At 38.0% G+C, this 15,957-nt stretch overlaps 14 non-coding genes across 14 annotated transcripts; all 14 read left to right on the forward strand.

Moving 5' to 3' along the window:
* The first annotated feature begins 234 nt into the window (after positions 1–234).
* trnar-ucg (transfer RNA arginine (anticodon UCG)) lies at positions 235–307 on the forward strand. The gene has a single exon. It is a non-coding gene; the product is annotated as a tRNA-Arg (tRNA).
* Positions 308–2,029: 1,722 nt separating this feature from the next.
* On the forward strand, positions 2,030–2,102 carry trnar-ucg (transfer RNA arginine (anticodon UCG)). Its single transcript has one exon. It is a non-coding gene; the product is annotated as a tRNA-Arg (tRNA).
* A 646-nt stretch (positions 2,103–2,748) lies between these two features.
* trnar-ucg (transfer RNA arginine (anticodon UCG)) lies at positions 2,749–2,821 on the forward strand. The gene has a single exon. It is a non-coding gene; the product is annotated as a tRNA-Arg (tRNA).
* Positions 2,822–3,463: 642 nt separating this feature from the next.
* trnar-ucg (transfer RNA arginine (anticodon UCG)) lies at positions 3,464–3,536 on the forward strand. Its single transcript has one exon. It is a non-coding gene; the product is annotated as a tRNA-Arg (tRNA).
* Positions 3,537–4,179: 643 nt separating this feature from the next.
* trnar-ucg (transfer RNA arginine (anticodon UCG)) lies at positions 4,180–4,252 on the forward strand. The gene has a single exon. It is a non-coding gene; the product is annotated as a tRNA-Arg (tRNA).
* Positions 4,253–4,895: 643 nt separating this feature from the next.
* trnar-ucg (transfer RNA arginine (anticodon UCG)) lies at positions 4,896–4,968 on the forward strand. Its single transcript has one exon. It is a non-coding gene; the product is annotated as a tRNA-Arg (tRNA).
* Positions 4,969–6,690: 1,722 nt separating this feature from the next.
* trnar-ucg (transfer RNA arginine (anticodon UCG)) lies at positions 6,691–6,763 on the forward strand. Its single transcript has one exon. It is a non-coding gene; the product is annotated as a tRNA-Arg (tRNA).
* Positions 6,764–8,485: 1,722 nt separating this feature from the next.
* On the forward strand, positions 8,486–8,558 carry trnar-ucg (transfer RNA arginine (anticodon UCG)). Its single transcript has one exon. It is a non-coding gene; the product is annotated as a tRNA-Arg (tRNA).
* A 1,359-nt stretch (positions 8,559–9,917) lies between these two features.
* On the forward strand, positions 9,918–9,990 carry trnar-ucg (transfer RNA arginine (anticodon UCG)). The gene has a single exon. It is a non-coding gene; the product is annotated as a tRNA-Arg (tRNA).
* Positions 9,991–10,633: 643 nt separating this feature from the next.
* trnaq-uug (transfer RNA glutamine (anticodon UUG)) lies at positions 10,634–10,706 on the forward strand. Its single transcript has one exon. It is a non-coding gene; the product is annotated as a tRNA-Gln (tRNA).
* Positions 10,707–11,349: 643 nt separating this feature from the next.
* trnar-ucg (transfer RNA arginine (anticodon UCG)) lies at positions 11,350–11,422 on the forward strand. Its single transcript has one exon. It is a non-coding gene; the product is annotated as a tRNA-Arg (tRNA).
* Positions 11,423–12,068: 646 nt separating this feature from the next.
* On the forward strand, positions 12,069–12,141 carry trnar-ucg (transfer RNA arginine (anticodon UCG)). The gene has a single exon. It is a non-coding gene; the product is annotated as a tRNA-Arg (tRNA).
* Positions 12,142–13,427: 1,286 nt separating this feature from the next.
* On the forward strand, positions 13,428–13,500 carry trnar-ucg (transfer RNA arginine (anticodon UCG)). The gene has a single exon. It is a non-coding gene; the product is annotated as a tRNA-Arg (tRNA).
* A 1,183-nt stretch (positions 13,501–14,683) lies between these two features.
* trnar-ucg (transfer RNA arginine (anticodon UCG)) lies at positions 14,684–14,756 on the forward strand. The gene has a single exon. It is a non-coding gene; the product is annotated as a tRNA-Arg (tRNA).
* Positions 14,757–15,957: the final 1,201 nt, after the last annotated feature.

The raw sequence follows: 15,957 nt of genomic DNA on the forward strand, positions 1-15,957 counted from the left end.
TGGCTTTGTTCTTGTTGCATTGAAAAGCTCCGACATTGTTATTCAACTTTAATAATCAAAGACTGCAAGGCCTGAGAGATATTCTGTCTGATTCTGCATCGCAAGATGGAGTGATAGAGTGTCTTCGTACTTGTTAAATATCACTAGCTTTCCTCATTCGGACAGGTTCACAATTTTGATGTCTATTGTTGCAAAGCAAAATCTGTATGAAGTCATATAGGTGTATATGATGTAGACTGCGTGGCATAATGGATAAGGCGTCTGACTTCGAATCAGAAGATTGAGGGTTTGAGTCCCTTCGTGGTCGTTTAAATTGAATAGCTCAGGTCATTTGGAAAGGTTCAAAATTTCCCGAAATAAGGTGTTCTTGTTTCTTTGAAAAGCTACGACATTGTTATGCAACTTTAATAATCTTAAGACTTCGTGTCCTGAGAAACATTGTGTTTGATTCTGTAGCACAAGATTGAACGATCGAGCCTCTTCCTACTTGTCAAAAATCACCATCTTTCCTCATTCGGACAGGTTCAAAATGTTGATGTCTATTGTTGGAAAGCAAAGTCTGTATGTTGTCATATTGGAGAAACTTGAATAGTTAGCCTGGCATAGTGGAGAATGTGCCTACCTTCTAATCACAATATTGACGGGTCGAGTCTCTTTGTGATCGTTTAATTTCATTAGCTCAGCTAATTTGGAAATGTTCTTAGTTTCCCGAAATAAGGTTTTGTTCTTGTTTCTTTGAAAAGCTAGGACATTGTTATGCAACTTTAATAATCTTAAGACTTCGAGGCCTGAGAAACATTGTGTTTGATTCTGTAGCACAAGATTGAACGATCGAGCCTCTTCGTACTTGTCAAAAATCACCATCTTTCCTCATTCGGACAGGTTCAAAATGTTGATGTCTATTGTTGGAAAGCAAAGTCTGTATGTTGTCATTTTGGAGAAACTTGAGTAGTTAGCCTGGCGTAGTGGAGAAAGTGCCTACCTTCTAATCACAATATTGACGGGTCGAGGCTCTTTGTGATCGTTTAATTTCATTAGCTCAGCTAATTTGGAAATTTTCTTAGTTTCCCGAAATATGGCTTTGTTCTTGTTGCATTGAAAAGCTCGGACATTGTTATTCAACTTTAATAATCAAAGACTGCAAGGCCTGAGAGATATTCTGTCTGATTCTGCATCGCAAGATGGAGTGATAGAGTGTCTTCGTACTTGTTAAATATCACTAGCTTTCCTCATTCGGACAGGTTCACAATTTTGATGTCTATTGTTGCAAAGCAAAATCTGTATGATGTCATATAGGTGTATATGATGTAGACTGCGTGGCCTAATGGATAAGGCGTCTGACTTCGAGTGAGAAGATTGAGGGTTCGAGTCCCTTCGTGGTCGTTTAAATTGAATAGCTCAGGTCATTTGGAAATGTTTAAAATTTCCCGAAATAAGGTGTTGTTCTTGTTTCTTTGAAAAGCTAGGACATTGTTATGCAACTTTAATAATCTTAAGACTTCGTGGCCTGAGAAACATTGTGTTTGATTCTGTAGCACAAGATTGAACGATCGAGCCTCTTCCTACTTGTCAAAAATCACCATCTTTCCTCATTCGGACAGGTTCAAAATGTTGATGTCTATTGTTGGAAAGCAAAGTCTCTATGTTGTCATATTGGAGAAACTTGAGTAGTTAGCCTGGCATAGTGGAGAATGTGCCTACCTTCGAATCACAATATTGACGGGTTGAGTCTCTTTGTGATCGTTTAATTTCATTAGCTCAGCTAATTTGGAAATGTTATTAGTTTCTCGAAATAAGGCTTTTTTGTTGTTGCATTGAAAAGCTCGGACATTGTTATTCAACTTTAATAATCAAAGACTGCAAGGCCTGAGAAATATTCTGTCTGATTCTGCATCGCAAGATGGAGTGATAGAGTGTCTTCGTACTTGTTAAATATCACTAGCTTTCCTCATTCGGACAGGTTCACAATTTTGATGTCTATTGTTGCAAAGCAAAATCTGTATGATGTCATATAGGTGCATATGATGTAGACTGCGTGGCCTAATGGATAAGGCGTCTGACTTCGAATCAGAAGATTGAGGGTTCGAGTCCCTTCGTGGTCGTTTAATTTGAATAGCTCAGGTCATTTGGAAAAGTTTAAAATTTCCCGAAATAAGGTGTTGTTCTTGTTTCTTTGAAAAGCTAGGACATTGTTATGCAACTTTAATAATCTTAAGACTTCGTGGCCTGAGAAACATTGTGTTTGATTCTGTAGCACAAGATTGAATGATCGAGCCTCTTCCTACTTGTCAAAAATCACCATCTTTCCTCATTCGGACAGGTTCAAAATGTTGATGTCTATTGTTGGAAAGCAAAGTCTGTATGTTGTCATATTGGAGAAACTTGAGTAGTTAGCCTGGCATAGTGGAGAATGTGCCTACCTTCTAATCACAATATCGACGGGTCGAGTCTCTTTGTGATCGTTTAATTTCATTAGCTCAGCTAATTTGGAAATGTTATTAGTTTCTCGAAATAAGGCTTTTTTGTTGTTGCATTGAAAAGCTCGGACATTGTTATTCAACTTTAATAATCAAAGACTGCAAGGCCTGAGAAATATTCTGTCTGATTCTGCATCGCAAGATGGAGTGATAGAGTGTCTTCGTACTTGTTAAATATCACTAGCTTTCCTCATTCGGACAGGTTCACAATTTTGATGTCTATTGTTGCAAAGCAAAATCTGTATGATGTCATATAGGTGCATATGATGTAGACTGCGTGGCCTAATGGATAAGGCATCTGACTTCGAATCAGAAGATTGAGGGTTCGAGTCCCTTCGTGGTTGTTTAAATTGAACAGCTCAGATCATTTGGAAATGTTTAAAATTTCCCGAAATAGGTGTTGTTCTTTCTTTGAAAAGCTAGGACATTGTTATGCAACTTTAATAATCTTAAGACTTCGAGGCCTGAGAAACATTGTGTTTGATTCTGTAGCACAAGATTGAACGATCGAGCCTCTTCGTTCTTGTCAAAAATCACCATCTTTCCTCATTCGGACAGGTTCAAAATGTTCATGTCTATTGTTGGAAAGCAAAGTCTGTATGTTGTCATATTGGAGAAACTTGAGTAGTTAGCCTGGCATAGTGGAGAATGTGCCTACCTTCTAATCACAATATTGACGGGTCGAGTCTCTTTGTGATCGTTTAATTTCATTAGCTCAGCTAATTTGGAAATGTTCTTAGTTTCCCGAAATAAGGCTTTGTTCTGGTTGCATTGAAAAGCTCGGACATTGTTATTCAACTTTAATAATCAAAGACTGCAAGGCCTGAGAAATATTCTGTCTGATTCTGCATCGCAAGATGGAGTGATAGAGTGTCTTCGTACTTGTTAAATATCACTAGCTTTCCTCATTCGGACAGGTTCACAATTTTGATGTCTATTGTTGCAAAGCAAAATCTGTATGATGTCATATAGGTCTTTATGATGTAGACTGCGTGGCCTAATGGATAAGGCGTCTGACTTCGAATCAGAAGATTGAGGGTTCGAGTCCCTTCGTGGTCGTTTAAATTGAACAGCTCAGATCATTTGGAAATGTTTAAAATTTCCCGAAATAAGGTGTTGTTCTTTCTTTGAAAAGCTAGGACATTGTTATGCAACTTTAATAATCTTAAGACTTCGAGGCCTGAGAAACATTGTGTTTGATTCTGTAGCACAAGATTGAACGATCGAGCCTCTTCGTTCTTGTCAAAAATCACCATCTTTCCTCATTCGGACAGGTTCAAAATGTTCATGTCTATTGTTGGAAAGCAAAGTCTGTATGTTGTCATATTGGAGAAACTTGAGTAGTTAGCCTGGCATAGTGGAGAATGTGCCTACCTTCTAATCACAATATTGACGGGTCGAGTCTCTTTGTGATCGTTTAATTTCATTAGCTCAGCTAATTTGGAAATGTTCTTAGTTTCCCGAAATAAGGCTTTGTTCTGGTTGCATTGAAAAGCTCGGACATTGTTATTCAACTTTAATAATCAAAGACTGCAAGGCCTGAGAAATATTCTGTCTGATTCTGCATCGCAAGATGGAGTGATAGAGTGTCTTCGTACTTGTTAAATATCACTAGCTTTCCTCATTCGGACAGGTTCACAATTTTGATGTCTATTGTTGCAAAGCAAAATCTGTATGATGTCATATAGGTCTTTATGATGTAGACTGCGTGGCCTAATGGATAAGGCGTCTGACTTCGAATCAGAAGATTGAGGGTTCGAGTCCCTTCGTGGTCGTTTAAATTGAACAGCTCAGATCATTTGGAAATGTTTAAAATTTCCCGAAATAAGGTGTTGTTCTTTCTTTGAAAAGCTAGGACATTGTTATGCAACTTTAATAATCTTAAGACTTCGAGGCCTGAGAAACATTGTGTTTGATTCTGTAGCACAAGATTGAACGATCGAGCCTCTTCGTTCTTGTCAAAAATCACCATCTTTCCTCATTCGGACAGGTTCAAAATGTTCATGTCTATTGTTGGAAAGCAAAGTCTGTATGTTGTCATATTGGAGAAACTTGAGTAGTTAGCCTGGCATAGTGGAGAATGTGCCTACCTTCTAATCACAATATTGACGGGTCGAGTCTCTTTGTGATCGTTTAATTTCATTAGCTCAGCTAATTTGGAAATGTTCTTAGTTTCCCGAAATAAGGCTTTGTTCTTGTTGCATTGAAAAGCTCGGACATTGTTATTCAACTTTAATAATCAAAGACTGCAAGGCCTGAGAAATATTCTGTCTGATTCTGCATCGCAAGATGGAGTGATACAGTGTCTTCGTACTTGTTAAATATCACTAGCTTTCCTCATTCGGACAGGTTCACAATTTTGATGTCTATTGTTGCAAAGCAAAATCTGTATGATGTCATATAGGTGTATATGATGTAGACTGCGTGGCCTAATGGATAAGGCGTCTGACTTCGAATCAGAAGATTGAGGGTTCGAGTCCCTTCGTGGTCGTTTAAATTGAATAGCTCAGGTCATTTGGAAATGTTTAAAATTTCCCGAAATAAGGTGTTGTTCTTGTTTCTTTGAAAAGCTAGGACATTGTTATGCAACTTTAATAATCTTAAGACTTCGTGGCCTGAGAAACATTGTGTTTGATTCTGTAGCACAAGATTGAACGATCGAGCCTCTTCCTACTTGTCAAAAATCACCATCTTTCCTCATTCGGACAGGTTCAAAATGTTGATCTCTATTGTTGGAAAGCAAAGTCTGTATGTTGTCATATTGGAGAAACTTGAGTAGTTAGCCTGGCATAGTGGAGAATGTGCCTACCTTCTAATCACAATATTGACGGGTCGAGGCTCTTTGTGATCGTTTAATTTCATTAGCTCAGCTAATTTGGAAATGTTCTTAGTTTCCCGAAATATGGCTTTGTTCTTGTTGCATTGAAAAGCTCCGACATTGTTATTCAACTTTAATAATCAAAGACTGCAAGGCCTGAGAGATATTCTGTCTGATTCTGCATCGCAAGATGGAGTGATAGAGTGTCTTCGTACTTGTTAAATATCACTAGCTTTCCTCATTCGGACAGGTTCACAATTTTGATGTCTATTGTTGCAAAGCAAAATCTGTATGAAGTCATATAGGTGTATATGATGTAGACTGCGTGGCATAATGGATAAGGCGTCTGACTTCGAATCAGAAGATTCAGGGTTTGAGTCCCTTCGTGGTCGTTTAAATTGAATAGCTCAGGTCATTTGGAAAGGTTCAAAATTTCCCGAAATAAGGTGTTCTTGTTTCTTTGAAAAGCTACGACATTGTTATGCAACTTTAATAATCTTAAGACTTCGTGTCCTGAGAAACATTGTGTTTGATTCTGTAGCACAAGATTGAACGATCGAGCCTCTTCCTACTTGTCAAAAATCACCATCTTTCCTCATTCGGACAGGTTCAAAATGTTGATGTCTATTGTTGGAAAGCAAAGTCTGTATGTTGTCATATTGGAGAAACTTGAATAGTTAGCCTGGCATAGTGGAGAATGTGCCTACCTTCTAATCACAATATTGACGGGTCGAGTCTCTTTGTGATCGTTTAATTTCATTAGCTCAGCTAATTTGGAAATGTTCTTAGTTTCCCGAAATAAGGTTTTGTTCTTGTTTCTTTGAAAAGCTAGGACATTGTTATGCAACTTTAATAATCTTAAGACTTCGAGGCCTGAGAAACATTGTGTTTGATTCTGTAGCACAAGATTGAACAATCGAGCCTCTTCGTACTTGTCAAAAATCACCATCTTTCCTCATTCGGACAGGTTCAAAATGTTGATGTCTATTGTTGGAAAGCAAAGTCTGTATGTTGTCATTTTGGAGAAACTTGAGTAGTTAGCCTGGCGTAGTGGAGAAAGTGCCTACCTTCTAATCACAATATTGACGGGTCGAGGCTCTTTGTGATCGTTTAATTTCATTAGCTCAGCTAATTTGGAAATTTTCTTAGTTTCCCGAAATATGGCTTTGTTCTTGTTGCATTGAAAAGCTCCGACATTGTTATTCAACTTTAATAATCAAAGACTGCAAGGCCTGAGAGATATTCTGTCTGATTCTGCATCGCAAGATGGAGTGATAGAGTGTCTTCGTACTTGTTAAATATCACTAGCTTTCCTCATTCGGACAGGTTCACAATTTTGATGTCTATTGTTGCAAAGCAAAATCTGTATGAAGTCATATAGGTGTATATGATGTAGACTGCGTGGCATAATGGATAAGGCGTCTGACTTCGAATCAGAAGATTGAGGGTTTGAGTCCCTTCGTGGTCGTTTAAATTGAATAGCTCAGGTCATTTGGAAAGGTTCAAAATTTCCCGAAATAAGGTGTTCTTGTTTCTTTGAAAAGCTACGACATTGTTATGCAACTTTAATAATCTTAAGACTTCGTGTCCTGAGAAACATTGTGTTTGATTCTGTAGCACAAGATTGAACGATCGAGCCTCTTCCTACTTGTCAAAAATCACCATCTTTCCTCATTCGGACAGGTTCAAAATGTTGATGTCTATTGTTGGAAAGCAAAGTCTGTATGTTGTCATATTGGAGAAACTTGAATAGTTAGCCTGGCATAGTGGAGAATGTGCCTACCTTCTAATCACAATATTGACGGGTCGAGTCTCTTTGTGATCGTTTAATTTCATTAGCTCAGCTAATTTGGAAATGTTCTTAGTTTCCCGAAATAAGGTTTTGTTCTTGTTTCTTTGAAAAGCTAGGACATTGTTATGCAACTTTAATAATCTTAAGACTTCGAGGCCTGAGAAACATTGTGTTTGATTCTGTAGCACAAGATTGAACGATCGAGCCTCTTCGTACTTGTCAAAAATCACCATCTTTCCTCATTCGGACAGGTTCAAAATGTTGATGTCTATTGTTGGAAAGCAAAGTCTGTATGTTGTCATTTTGGAGAAACTTGAGTAGTTAGCCTGGCGTAGTGGAGAAAGTGCCTACCTTCTAATCACAATATTGACGGGTCGAGGCTCTTTGTGATCGTTTAATTTCATTAGCTCAGCTAATTTGGAAATTTTCTTAGTTTCCCGAAATATGGCTTTGTTCTTGTTGCATTGAAAAGCTCGGACATTGTTATTCAACTTTAATAATCAAAGACTGCAAGGCCTGAGAGATATTCTGTCTGATTCTGCATCGCAAGATGGAGTGATAGAGTGTCTTCGTACTTGTTAAATATCACTAGCTTTCCTCATTCGGACAGGTTCACAATTTTGATGTCTATTGTTGCAAAGCAAAATCTGTATGATGTCATATAGGTGTATATGATGTAGACTGCGTGGCCTAATGGATAAGGCGTCTGACTTCGAGTGAGAAGATTGAGGGTTCGAGTCCCTTCGTGGTCGTTTAAATTGAATAGCTCAGGTCATTTGGAAATGTTTAAAATTTCCCGAAATAAGGTGTTGTTCTTGTTTCTTTGAAAAGCTAGGACATTGTTATGCAACTTTAATAATCTTAAGACTTCGAGTCCTGAGAAACATTGTGTTTGATTCTGTAGCACAAGATTGAACGATCGAGCCTCTTCGTACTTGTCAAAAATCACCATCTTTCCTCATTCGGACAGGTTCAAAATGTTGATGTCTATTGTTGGAAAGCAAAGTCTGTATGTTGTCATATTGGAGAAACTTGAGTAGTTAGCCTGGCATAGTGGAGAATGTGCCTACCTTCTAATCACAATATTGACGGGTCGAGTCTCTTTGTGATCGTTTAATTTCATTAGCTCAGCTAATTTGGAAATGTTCTTAGTTTCCCGAAATATGGCTTTGTTCTTGTTGCATTGAAAAGCTCGGACATTGTTATTCAACTTTAATAATCAAAGACTGCAAGGCCTGAGAGATATTCTGTCTGATTCTGCATCGCAAGATGGAGTGATAGAGTGTCTTCGTACTTGTTAAATATCACTAGCTTTCCTCATTCGGACAGGTTCACAATTTTGATGTCTATTGTTGCAAAGCAAAATCTGTATGATGTCATATAGGTGTATATGATGTAGACTGCGTGGCCTAATGGATAAGGCGTCTGACTTCGAATCAGAAGATTGAGGGTTCGAGTCCCTTCGTGGTCGTTTAAATTGAATAGCTCAGGTCATTTGGAAATGTTTAAAATTTCCTGAAATAAGGTGTTCTTGTTTCTTTGAAAAGCTAGGACATTGTTATGCAACTTTAATAATCTTAAGACTTCGTGGCCTGAGAAACATTGTGTTTGATTCTGTAGCAAAAGATTGAACGATCGAGCCTCTTCCTACTTGTCAAAAATCACCATCTTTCCTCATTCGGACAGGTTCAAAATGTTGATGTCTATTGTTGGAAAGCAAAGTCTGTATGTTGTCATATTGGAGAAACTTGAGTAGTTAGCCTGGCATAGTGGAGAATGTGCCTACCTTCTAATCACAATATTGACTGGTCGAGTCTCTTTGTGATCGTTTAATTTCATTAGCTCAGCTAATTTGGAAATGTTCTTAGTTTCCCGAAATAAGGCTTTGTTCTTGTTGCATTGAAAAGCTCGGACATTGTTATTCAACTTTAATAATCAAAGACTGCAAGGCCTGAGAAATATTCTGTCTGATTCTGCATCGCAAGATGGAGTGATAGAGTGTCTTCGTACTTGTTAAATATCACTAGCTTTCCTCATTCGGACAGGTTCACAATTTTGATGTCTGTTGTTGCAAAGCAAAATCTATATGATGTCATATAGGTCTATATGATGTAGACTGCGTGGCCTAATGGATAAGGCGTCTGACTTCGAGTCAGAAGATTGAGGGTTCGAGCCCCGTGGTCGTTTAAATTGAATAGCTCAGGTCATTTGGAAATGTTTAAAATTTCCCGAAATAAGGTGTTGTTCTTGTTTCTTTGAAAAGCTAGGACATTGTTATGCAACTTTAATAATCTTAAGACTTCGAGTCCTGAGAAACATTGTGTTTGATTCTGTAGCACAAGATTGAACGATCGAGCCTCTTCCTACTTGTCAAAAATCACCATCTTTCCTCATTCGGACAGGTTCAAAATGTTGATGTCTATTGTTGGAAAGCAAAGTCTGTATGTTGTCATATTGGAGAAACTTGAGTAGTTAGCCTGGCATAGTGGAGAATGTGCCTACCTTCTAATCACAATATTGACGGGTCGAGTCTCTTTGTGATCGTTTAATTTCATTAGCTCAGCTAATTTGGAAATGTTCTTAGTTTCCCGAAATATGGCTTTGTTCTTGTTGCATTGAAAAGCTCGGACATTGTTATTCAACTTTAATAATCAAAGACTGCAAGGCCTGAGAAATATTCTGTCTGATTCTGCATCGCAAGATGGAGTGATAGAGTGTCTTCGTACTTGTTAAATATCACTAGCTTTCCTCATTCGGACAGGTTCACAATTTTGATGTCTATTGTTGCAAAGCAAAATCTGTATGATGTCATATAGGTCTATATTATGTAGACTGCGTGGCCTAATGGATAAGGCGTCTGACTTCGAATCAGAAGATTGAGGGTTAGAGTCCCTTCGTGGTCGTTTAAATTGAACAGCTCAGATCTTTTGGAAATGTTTAAAATTTCCCGAAATAAGGTGTTGTTCTTTCTTTGAAAAGCTAGGACATTGTTATGCAACTTTAATAATCTTAAGACTTCGAGGCCTGAGAAACATTGTGTTTGATTCTGAAGCACAAGATTGAACGATCGAGCCTCTTCGTTCTTGTCAAAAATCACCATCTTTCCTCATTCGGACAGGTTCAAAATGTTGATGTCTATTGTTGGAAAGCAAAGTCTGTATGTTGTCATATTGGAGAAACTTGAGTAGTTAGCCTGGCATAGTGGAGAATGTGCCTACCTTCTAATCACAATATTGACGGGTCGAGTCTCTTTGTGATCGTTTAATTTCATTAGCTCAGCTAATTTGGAAATGTTCTTAGTTTCCCGAAATATGGCTTTGTTCTTGTTGCATTGAAAAGCTCGGACATTGTTATTCAACTTTAATAATCAAAGACTGCAAGGCCTGAGAAATATTCTGTCTGATTCTGCATCGCAAGATGGAGTGATAGAGTGTCTTCGTACTTGTTAAATATCACTAGCTTTCCTCATTCGGACAGGTTCACAATTTTGATGTCTATTGTTGCAAAGCAAAATCTGTATGATGTCATATAGGTCTTTATTATGTAGACTGCGTGGCCTAATGGATAAGGCGTCTGACTTTGAATAAGAAGATTGAGGGTTCGAGTCCCTTCGTGGTCGTTTAAATTGAACAGCTCAGATCTTTTGGAAATGTTTAAAATTTCCCGAAATAAGGTGTTGTTCTTTCTTTGAAAAGCTAGGACATTGTTATGCAACTTTAATAATCTTAAGACTTCGAGGCCTGAGAAACATTGTGTTTGATTCTGAAGCACAAGATTGAACGATCGAGCCTCTTCGTTCTTGTCAAAAATCACCATCTTTCCTCATTCGGACAGGTTCAAAATGTTGATGTCTATTGTTGGAAAGCAAAGTCTGTATGTTGTCATATTGGAGAAACTTGAGTAGTTAGCCTGGCATAGTGAGGAATGTGCCTACCTTCGAATCACAATATTGACTGGTTGAGTCTCTTTGTGATCGTTTCATTTCATTAGCTCAGCTAATTTGGAAATGTTATTAGTTTCTCGAAATAAGGCTTTTTTCTTGTTGCATTGAAAAGCTCGGACATTGTTATTCAACTTTAATAATCAAAGACTGCAAGGCCTGAGAGATATTCAGTCTGATTCTGCATCGCAAGATGGAGTGATAGAGTGTCTTCGTACTTGTTAAATATCACTAGCTTTCCTCATTCGGACAGGTTCACAATTTTGATGTCTATTGTTGCAAAGCAAAATCTGTATGATGTCATATAGGTGTATATGATGTAGACTGCGTGGCCTAATGGCTAAGGCGTCTGACTTCGAATCAGAAGATTGAGGGTTCGAGTCCCTTCGTGGTCGTTTCAATTGAACAGCTCAGGTCATTTGGAAATGTTTAAAATTTCCCGAAATAAGGTGTTGTTCTTGTTTCTTTGAAAAGCTAGGACATTGTTATGCAACTTTAATAATCTTAAGACTTCGAGTCCTGAGAAACATTGTGTTTGATTCTGTAGCACAAGATTGAACGATCGAGCCTCTTCCTACTTGTCAAAAATCACCATCTTTCCTCATTCGGACAGGTTCAAAATGTTGATGTCTATTGTTGGAAAGCAAAGTCTGTATGTTGTCATATTGGAGAAACTTGAGTAGTTAGCCTGGCATAGTGGAGAATGTGCCTACCTTCTAATCACAATATCGACGGGTCGAGTCTCTTTGTGATCGTTTAATTTCATTAGCTCAGCTAATTTGGAAATGTTCTTAGTTTCCCGAAATAAGGCTTTGTTCTTGTTGCATTGAAAAGCTCGGACATTGTTATTCAACTTTAATAATCAAAGACTGCAAGGCCTGAGAAATATTCTGTCTGATTCTGCATCACAAGATGGAGTGATAGAGTGTCTTCGTACTTGTTAAATATCACTAGCTTTCCTCATTCGGACAGGTTCACAATTTTGATGTCTATTGTTGCAAAGCAAAATCTGTATGATGTCATATAGGTGCATATGATGTAGACTGCGTGGCCTAATGGATAAGGCGTCTGACTTCGAATCAGAAGATTGAGGGTTCGAGTCCCTTCGTGGTCGTTTAAATTGAATAGCTCAGGTCATTTGGATATGTTTAAAATTTCCCGAAATAAGGTGTTGTTCTTGTTTCTTTGAAAAGCTAGGACATTGTTATGCAACTTTAATAATCTTAAGACTTCGTGGCCTGAGAAACATTGTGTTTGATTCTGTAGCACAAGATTGAACGATCGAGCCTCTTCCTACTTGTCAAAAATCACCATCTTTCCTCATTCGGACAGGTTCAAAATGTTGATGTCTATTGTTGGAAAGCAAAGTCTGTATGTTGTCATATTGGAGAAACTTGAGTAGTTAGCCTGGCATAGTGGAGAATGTGCCTACCTTCTAATCACAATATCGACGGGTCGAGTCTCTTTGTGATCGTTTAATTTCATTAGCTCAGCTAATTTGGAAATGTTCTTAGTTTCCCGAAATATGGCTTTGTTCTTGTTGCATTGAAAAGCTCGGACATTGTTATTCAACTTTAATAATCAAAGACTGCAAGGCCTGAGAGATATTCTGTCTGATTCTGCATCGCAAGATGGAGTGATAGAGTGTCTTCGTACTTGTTAAATATCACTAGCTTTCCTCATTCGGACAGGTTCACAATTTTGATGTCTATTGTTGCAAAGCAAAATCTGTATGATTCGTCCCTTCGTGGTCGTTTCAATTGAACAGCTCAGATCATTTGGAAATGTTTAAAATTTCCCGAAATAAGGTGTTGTTCTTGTTTCTTTGAAAAGCTAGGACATTGTTATGCAACTTTAATAATCTTAAGACTTCGAGTCCTGAGAAACATTGTGTTTGATTCTGTAGCACAAGATTGAACGATCGAGCCTCTTCCTACTTGTCAAAAATCACCATCTTTCCTCATTCGGACAGGTTCAAAATGTTGATGTCTATTGTTGGAAAGCAAAGTCTGTATGTTGTCATATTGGAGAAACTTGAGTAGTTAGCCTGGCATAGTGGAGAATGTGCCTACCTTCTAATCACAATATCGACGGGTCGAGTCTCTTTGTGATCGTTTAATTTCATTAGCTCAGCTAATTTGGAAATGTTCTTAGTTTCCCGAAATAAGGCTTTGTTCTTGTTGCATTGAAAAGCTCGGACATTGTTATTCAACTTTAATAATCAAAGACTGCAAGGCCTGAGAAATATTCTGTCTGATTCTGCATCACAAGATGGAGTGATAGAGTGTCTTCGTACTTGTTAAATATCACTAGCTTTCCTCATTCGGACAGGTTCACAATTTTGATGTCTATTGTTGCAAAGCAAAATCTGTATGATGTCATATAGGTGTATATCATGTAGACTGCGTGGCCTAATGGTTAAGGCGTCTGACTTCGAATCAGAAGATTGAGGGTTCGAGTCCCTTCGTGGTCGTTTAAATTGAATAGCTCAGGTCATTTGGAAATTGTGTTTGATTCTGTAGCACAAGATTGAACGATCGAGCCTCTTCCTACTTGTCAAAAATCACCATCTTTCCTCATTCGGACAGGTTCAAAATGTTGATGTCTATTGTTGGAAAGCAAAGTCTGTATGTTGTCATATTGGAGAAACTTGAGTAGTTAGCCTGGCATAGTGGAGAATGTGCCTACCTTCTAATCACAATATCGACGGGTCGAGTCTCTTTGTGATCGTTTAATTTCATTAGCTCAGCTAATTTGGAAATGTTCTTAGTTTCCCGAAATATGGCTTTGTTCTTGTTGCATTGAAAAGCTCGGACATTGTTATTCAACTTTAATAATCAAAGACTGCAAGGCCTGAGAGATATTCTGTCTGATTCTGCATCGCAAGATGGAGTGATAGAGTGTCTTCGTACTTGTTAAATATCACTAGCTTTCCTCATTCGGACAGGTTCACAATTTTGATGTCTATTGTTGCAAAGCAAAATCTGTATGATTCGTCCCTTCGTGGTCGTTTCAATTGAACAGCTCAGATCATTTGGAAATGTTTAAAATTTCCCGAAATAAGGTGTTGTTCTTGTTTCTTTGAAAAGCTAGGACATTGTTATGCAACTTTAATAATCTTAAGACTTCGAGTCCTGAGAAACATTGTGTTTGATTCTGTAGCACAAGATTGAACGATCGAGCCTCTTCCTACTTGTCAAAAATCACCATCTTTCCTCATTCGGACAGGTTCAAAATGTTGATGTCTATTGTTGGAAAGCAAAGTCTGTATGTTGTCATATTGGAGAAACTTGAGTAGTTAGCCTGGCATAGTGGAGAATGTGCCTACCTTCTAATCACAATATCGACGGGTCGAGTCTCTTTGTGATCGTTTAATTTCATTAGCTCAGCTAATTTGGAAATGTTCTTAGTTTCCCGAAATAAGGCTTTGTTCTTGTTGCATTGAAAAGCTCGGACATTGTTATTCAACTTTAATAATCAAAGACTGCAAGGCCTGAGAAATATTCTGTCTGATTCTGCATCACAAGATGGAGTGATAGAGTGTCTTCGTACTTGTTAAATATCACTAGCTTTCCTCATTCGGACAGGTTCACAATTTTGATGTCTATTGTTGCAAAGCAAAATCTGTATGATGTCATATAGGTGCATATGATGTAGACTGCGTGGCCTAATGGATAAGGCGTCTGACTTCGAATCAGAAGATTGAGGGTTCGAGTCCCTTCGTGGTCGTTTAAATTGAATAGCTCAGGTCATTTGGATATGTTTAAAATTTCCCGAAATAAGGTGTTGTTCTTGTTTCTTTGAAAAGCTAGGACATTGTTATGCAACTTTAATAATCTTAAGACTTCGTGGCCTGAGAAACATTGTGTTTGATTCTGTAGCACAAGATTGAACGATCGAGCCTCTTCCTACTTGTCAAAAATCACCATCTTTCCTCATTCGGACAGGTTCAAAATGTTGATGTCTATTGTTGGAAAGCAAAGTCTGTATGTTGTCATATTGGAGAAACTTGAGTAGTTAGCCTGGCATAGTGGAGAATGTGCCTACCTTCTAATCACAATATCGACGGGTCGAGTCTCTTTGTGATCGTTTAATTTCATTAGCTCAGCTAATTTGGAAATGTTCTTAGTTTCCCGAAATATGGCTTTGTTCTTGTTGCATTGAAAAGCTCGGACATTGTTATTCAACTTTAATAATCAAAGACTGCAAGGCCTGAGAGATATTCTGTCTGATTCTGCATCGCAAGATGGAGTGATAGAGTGTCTTCGTACTTGTTAAATATCACTAGCTTTCCTCATTCGGACAGGTTCACAATTTTGATGTCTATTGTTGCAAAGCAAAATCTGTATGATTCGTCCCTTCGTGGTCGTTTCAATTGAACAGCTCAGATCATTTGGAAATGTTTAAAATTTCCCGAAATAAGGTGTTGTTCTTGTTTCTTTGAAAAGCTAGGACATTGTTATGCAACTTTAATAATCTTAAGACTTCGAGTCCTGAGAAACATTGTGTTTGATTCTGTAGCACAAGATTGAACGATCGAGCCTCTTCCTACTTGTCAAAAATCACCATCTTTCCTCATTCGGACAGGTTCAAAATGTTGATGTCTATTGTTGGAAAGCAAAGTCTGTATGTTGTCATATTGGAGAACCTTGAGTAGTTAGCCTGGCATAGTGGAGAATGTGCCTACCTTCTAATCACAATATCGACGGGTCGAGTCTCTTTGTGATCGTTTAATTTCATTAGCTCAGCTAATTTGGAAATGTTCTTAGTTTCCCGAAATAAGGCTTTGTTCTTGTTGCATTGAAAAGCTCGGACATTGTTATTCAACTTTAATAATCAAAGACTGCAAGGCCTGAGAAATATTCTGTCTGATTCTGCATCGCAAGATGGAGTGATAGAGTGTCTTCGTACTTGTTAAATATCACTAGCT

This window comes from Salmo salar, chromosome 01 (genome assembly GCF_965601325.2).
Source record: "Salmo salar chromosome 01, fSalSal1, whole genome shotgun sequence".
Taxonomy (NCBI): Eukaryota; Metazoa; Chordata; class Actinopteri; order Salmoniformes; family Salmonidae; genus Salmo; species Salmo salar.